Source organism: Grammomys surdaster, unplaced genomic scaffold, assembly GCF_004785775.1.
Source record: "Grammomys surdaster isolate TR1022 unplaced genomic scaffold, NIH_TR_1.0 214, whole genome shotgun sequence".
NCBI classification, from domain to species: Eukaryota; Metazoa; Chordata; class Mammalia; order Rodentia; family Muridae; genus Grammomys; species Grammomys surdaster.
In genome coordinates, this window is record NW_021604659.1 from 70,360 (window position 1) to 77,415 (window position 7,056).

A 7,056-nucleotide genomic window follows, 5' to 3' on the forward strand; every position below is an offset into this window, starting at 1 on the left:
TTTGTAAATGGGTCAGAATTTTCATGCTATAAAAATGTTGTCTTCGCCAGCCAAAGGTTAAATCCTTTATTCTGGTGAAGACGAGGGTCCAGTCTTTCCATTATTTCTCACTATTAACCTTTCCATGTGACCTGAAAGATTTAAACCTCAATGACTTTATCTGGTAAAACTCATGTCTTACTAGTCGATTGATCCAAGAAAAGGCAACAGGCAACTGTGTATGCTTCTTTCTGTATGAAATGCAGAGGTGTGTAGATCTGACGGAATTAGACAGTTATTAACCAACAATATTAACTGGAAACGTCTTAGGTTAAAGACATCTCTGAAGATGCCTCATTAGTCCTCTGTCTCTGAGTAACTATGAGGCTGCCACCAGTATATGCTGACTGTGACGGTGGCCTCCTCTAGCCACTGGGTTAAGAGTCAGTGACCCTACTGAATTTTTCTCCATAGCAATGACAAGACTAATAAGAATGCAGAAAAACACTCTTGAAAAGCAGGAGAGAGGAAAGTAGATCAATGAACTCCTGGTGATCTTGAAAGTTTGGAAAATCACTTGAGAATTATCCACTCTGTCTTGTGATGACAGGCTAAGCTTTGTCCCTCCCAGGCAAACCTCTGAACTGAAATGCTAGATTTGAGCTGACTTCAAATGTCTCAGTGAAGCCTAGTGTCGGCTCGCTTTCATTCTCTCCAAAGTATCATAGACACATTCCCAGAGAATCTTACTGCCTGTACTGACTGACTGGGACCTAGTGGGGACTCCACTGGAGTGGTTACCCAGAGCTATGGGATTCCTGGGGATGGCTTTGAGATATGACCCAGAGAGGAAGTCCCATTTGTTAAACAGTCATTGTGCTGGGGAGATAAGCATAACATCTTGGTTTTATCACCACATGCTCAAGGCCAGGGTAAAGCAAGACCATCCTTTGAGGAGTTACTCCATTGCCCCCTTCCTCTAGCTGGAAAATGTCACATGCTATGGGTTATTCCAGGTTACCCTGTCCTTTTGGCATCATATGGGTGAAAGACCAAATAAGAGGTGAGGTTGGCAGGAGGATAGATAAACAAGAATTTATGTGGGGGTATTTAATTCTCTGTGTATAAGCCCAGGAGTGAAACAGCTGAGTCATACGGTAGTTATATTTTTAATTTTTTTTTTTAGAAATATCCAAACTAATTTTCAGGATGGCCGTATTCATTAAGACTCAGAGAACTTCATTCCCAAGCACAGGGATTTTATACCCCATGCTTATCGCTACTTGATTCACTATAGCAAAAAATTAAGATCAACTTGGTTGCCCATCAAGAGATGAGTGGATAATAAAAATTTGGGGCATATGAAAAATGAAATATTTTTCAGTTCTAAAGAAAAATAAAGTTAAAAATTTGTGAGAAAATAGACATAGATGCATAATATTAGACAAGATTACATAGTCTCAGAAAGAAAAACCACACATTCTCTCTCATATGTGGAAGCTATCTAACAATAAATATAGAGAGAAATGAATGCATATGTGTGTGCAGTATAACTTTAAAAAAGAACAAAACCCTTTCTCCCCTTTTAAAGAAGAATTGTAGCTAACATTGCTTCTAGTTCTGCTTCTTTAATGAATTTATGGGTATGGGTGGTAAATGACATAAAACATAGTCAGCAATAAAGTAATAAAAACATGAAGGTCTGCAGGTTCTGTCTGAATGCCTATTCTATGTAGAATTTCACTGAAATTTGTAGACCTTTGGTCTAGTTAATTTTGGTGTGCAAGGCTTTCATATCTGCAAATATATTTACAATAGAGTTTATAAAGCTTTTTAAAATAATATTTTTTTTCAAATTTAACAAATCAATTTTTGAATCATCTGATAATAGTTGTCTAAGATAAAAACATTTAAAAGCAGACATTTTGATGTTTTGATCAGCCAATTATGTCCACTAACTTTTATATACTAAACACCTATTGCACCCGCTGGTTCATGTGTTTGATTATTCTTAAATGTTTAAAATATATCTCTAATTGTCCTAATTGCTCTTATGCCCCAAACTGGCATATCAAAGGTATTATTTAAGAACAAAATACAGATAGTTAAAGTTGGAAAAAATAGTTCAATGCTTCTCTTAAATTTTACTAGCAATATAGCGTGTGCCCTTAATCCCAACACTTGGGAGGCAGAAACAGGTGGATCTCTGTGAGTTTGAGGCCAGCCTAGTTTACAGAGCAAGTTCCAGAACAGCCAAAGCGACACAGAGAAACCCTGTGAAACTTTTGGGAAAAATGTTACTAGTATTATAAAGATTTTAAAAGGTAATAACGTGATTAGAATTTTTAATACATTTTCCTTGATTAATAATTTTTAAAATGAAGTTTTGAAGATTATCATCTAAAAGAGCATAGTCTTGGATCTTAGAGATTAAACTGTGTTTGTTTTTAAACTGATTTTTTTCAAGGCATAAAGTATATGTTTGTTGACTGTGCTTAATGTTCTACAAAGATTCTAACAATTAAGTCAAAGGGACCCAACTTCTGTGGCTTCACTAAGAACACATTTCATTGTTAAAATCTCACTATGAAGTGCCATTTGCTCTAGCGAGAACATGGCTTCTTTTGCTCCTCTCTGGGGTGGATAGTCCTTGCCTGGACATAGGTTTGTTGTGACTGGCTTCCCCAGATTTGTCCCTTTCAACCTAACCAGTGTTCTACCAGAAAATGGGACGGGCTGTTTCAAAAGGTCAGTGCTTTTAAGTTTTGGCTACTTTTTATGTGACCAGATCCAGAAGATGTGACTCAGCTCCCCAGTCCCCATGGAACTAGACAGGTGTTCTGCTCTTCAAATGGCCTTCAGCTCTCCGTGACAGAAGTCTCCCGTAGGACATAGTAAACAACGATGACTAGAATAATTGTAAAGGTGACAAGGGTGGCTCCTACCCCTCATGAGCAGATAGGGACCATTGCAAAAATTCACACTGGCTGAAAGTCAGAGAACGTCTGACTGTGGATGCCCAATGCCAGCTGATGCACGTACAACAGCTAAGACAGCTGGCACACAGAAGAAAAGTAGAGAGATTGCAAGAGCAAGAGGAGCAAGATTTCTGCTGTGAGGTAGTATCTTCTGTATATGACAGGAGAGATACACCCATGAAATCTCAAGAATACGGTCACCTAAACAAGGCTTACACAAGGGCATCAGTTGACATTTCAATGAGGATGGGAGACCCCACCTCTAGATGAAGGGAATTAATGGCTGCTGGGAGAAGGAGAACCAGTTTTCCCCAAAGATATGTTCCCTGATGGGCTATCCAATCCCAGGTGATCATTCCTACACACACAGACACAGACACACACACAGACACACACACCACTAAATGAACTTAACAGACACATGTATGTGTTATATACATACATGCATATAACAATGATTAAAGAAGTCATGAATTTGACAGGGGTAAGGGACACAGAAATTGGACAGATATTGGGGGATAGAAATGTTGTAAATACAGCACTCATTGGTGAAATTCTGAAAAATATAAAATAAAAGACTAAGGTACTAAACGCAGATCCCACTTCAGTTGTCAAATTCAGCAGGAAGGAAATCATTAGTCAAATATGACGTAGGCTTGCATCTCTGTCTCTGAGATCCTACTCCCCTATGTATGGACTAGACAGGCATCTCTGGGTTGTCCCCACTTTCAGGTGCTATTCTGAAGGTTGCCTTCTTCCAGGACAAGAAAATAATCCCTCACCATTGCCTTTATTTGGAAGGTGAGGCACATGGGGGAAATAACCAAAGACAAGCAATCTTAGGTAAGAGCACTGTTCTTTTTAATGTGGGAGAGTAAAAGAGGCCCTGCTCTGCATCAGCTTTTCTAGAGTTGCCCGGAGGGTAGGGTGAGGAATTTTCAAGATAATTAGAGAGCAGATCCCTCCAGCACAATGCTGAGTCCAGACATAAGCCTGAGAAATAGGGAAAAATGGAAGGGAAGCTAAATAAGTCCCCTGATGGGCTATCCAATTCCAAGTGGTCATCTCTACACACATAAAGGCAACACTAAATGAGCTCAACAGGTGTGTGTGTGTGTGTGTGTGTGTGTGTGTGTGTGTGTGTGTGATCCCACAGGAGACACTGCTGCTGACCACAGGTACAGGAAACCCTAGAAGGTGGGACAGACCTGGAAGTCAAAAATTCTGAAGCAAAGAGAAATGTGGAATCCCAGGAATGGAAGCAATAGTGGGGACACAAGATGGACTAGCTAAACAAGGGCATCCCTGCTGTGCCTGGACTGTACAATAGTCCATGACTTCAGGGCATGACCAAACAAGTAAATGGCCCATCCATGTTCATGGGCAGGTTTAGACAAGACTTAACACTCAAGCTTAGAAAAATGCAATATGATGACAAACTGTAATTAGCGTGTAGGGATGGGACAGTGGGCTCCATCAGTAAAGTGTTTACCACACAAGACTGAGTCTGGGTTTACATCTCCAGTATCCATGGAAAAAGCTAGGTGTCATACAGGAGTTTGTGATCCCAGCACTAGGGAACCAGAGAGAAGCTGTTCCCTGGAGTTTACTGGTTGGGCAGTATAGGTGGGTTCTAGCTTTTGAGAGACTGTGTCTCAAAAAATAAGGAAGACAACGATTAAGGAAGACATCCAACATCAACCTGGGCTCTGTGTGTGTGTGTGCCAGTGAGTTTTTGTCAACACAAACTAGAGAAAGGAAACCATAGCTGAGGCATCACCGCCATCAGATTGGCATGTTGGTGGAATGTTTTCTTGATTTGTTGATGTGGAAGGCTCCAGTCTACTGTGGACTGTGCCACTCCCGGGTAACTGGTGACCCTGGGCTAGTGGGCCTGAGTTGTATAAGAAATCAGAGTTGGCAAGCTATCAGAAGCAGTGTTCTTCCACAGACTATGCTTCAGTTCCTGCTTCCAGGTTCCTTGAGTTTCTTGGGTGGCTTCCCTAGGTGATGAGCTTATAAGCCAAATAAACTATTTCCTCCCCCCTCACTTGCTTTTGGTCATGGTGTTTATAACAGCAACAGAAACTAAAGTAGAACAGCACACACACACACACCAACATGGGCATGTGTATACATCCTCACAAATGCATACACAGAGAGAGAGAGAGAGAGAGAGAGAGAGAGAGAGAGAGAGAGAGAGAGAGAGATAATGTGGTAATAGCAAACATCTTATACTCACATATACATTCTCAATAGCACCAAAGAAGCCATGTCCATTTTCTAGCTCTTGAAAAAAAAAGGGTAATTAAAACACAAGATAGATGGATATTTAGATTTTTTTTCCCTAGTTCTGCTCAGTGATGGAATTGATCTTCTGTATTTGTCTCTAAGATGTTCCAAGTAATGTGAAGCTGGGAGATTATCTGTAAGCAATAGAAAAGAGGAACGGTGCTGTCCAATGTTGAGAGACTCTGAACTCTGCTGTGTGTTGGGTTTTACCACCTACGAAGGGTATGGGGGTTCAGGTCTCTAGCCTGGTACTCCTAGTGTGTCCTGGACCTTGGATGAATTAGCTACAAATGAATCCCAGGTTTTTCCACTGCTCCTACAGGTGATGATGGTTGGTTCCAATGGCATTGTGTACTGGCTAATTTTGTGTGTCAACTTGACATAAGCTAGAAGCTTATCTCCTTCATCAGAGAGGAAGGAGCTTCAGTTGAGAAAAACGATCCATAAGATCCTGCTGTAAGGCATTTTCTTAATTAGTGATAAATGGGAGGGCTCAGCCCATGGTGGGTGATATTATCCCTGGGCTGGTAGTCCTAGGTTCTATAAAAAAGCAGGCTGAGCAAACCATGGGAAGCAAGGTAGTAACTCCTCCATGGCCCCTTCATCAGCTCTTCTACAAATAGTATCATAATGATCTTATTCTAAAGAAAAGTCACTCAGAGACTGATGTGAGGACTGTGAAAGATGAATCAAAATGATCATATGAGGAAGTGGAAATGAAATGTAGAAAAGGGGAGTGTGGTGGTTTGAAGATGCTTGGCCCACAGGGAGGGACACTGTTCGAAGGCGTGGCCTTGTTGGAGGAAGTGTGTCACTGTGGAGGTGGGCTTTTGAGACCCTCCTCCTACCTCCTTGGAAGACAGTCTTCTATTTGCCTTTGGAACAAGGTATAGAATTCTCAGCCCCTGCAGTGCCATGCGTGCATTGGACACTGCCATGCTTCCTGTCCATGATGATAATGGACTGAACCTCAGAACCTATAGGCCAGCCCCAAATAAATGCTGCTCCTTATAAGAGTTGTTTTGATCATAGTGTCACTTCTTAGCAATGGAAATCCTAAGACAGGGAGAGTAGAAGATAAAAACATTCAATAGTATTAGAGCAAGATATCCAGGATGACACAGCTGATGAAAACCATCAAGCCATCTTACCAGTGAAGAGGTAATACAAAATAACATGATGATGATGATGATGATGGTATGCTTACTGAATTGAGGTGTGAAGTTGCAGATGCCACAATCAAATGTGGAAAATAACACTTTGAATGAGTTGGAAGAAAAAGCCTTGCACTGTTACCAAGAACCAGTATGAAGTGATTAAAACCTGGACAAGCAAAGTGTTTCTGGAAAAGGCCAAGAGTTCCAAAGAGTTCCATTCTTTCTTAGAATTAATCTATAAATTCAGAGCAATTACAATAAAATTCCTGACAGGAATAATTTTCACTGGAAAATGCCAGCATCTTTGGATAAAGAACAGAAGTGATAGGGGTTTGTCCAAGCAGAAGCTAATGCATAGCAGAAAGCATCCTCTTGCCAGCTCTAAGATTAGTAGATAGAGAAACAGAATACAACATCTTGAAACAGAGCCAAAAAGATGGCAGTGGCATTCAAGCCAACGTGAGGCAGAAGACACTAGGGAGACAGCTGCTCACTCTGGAAAAGTTTAAATTAGATCACCAGGCTTCAGATAGTGCCAGTGGGATTCTAGTTTATCATAAAACCAAAAGAACAAAGAAAATAGAAAAATATCTGTATACTCTGTGTGTGTGTGTGTGTGTGTGTGTGTGTGTGTGTGTGTGTGTGTGTGT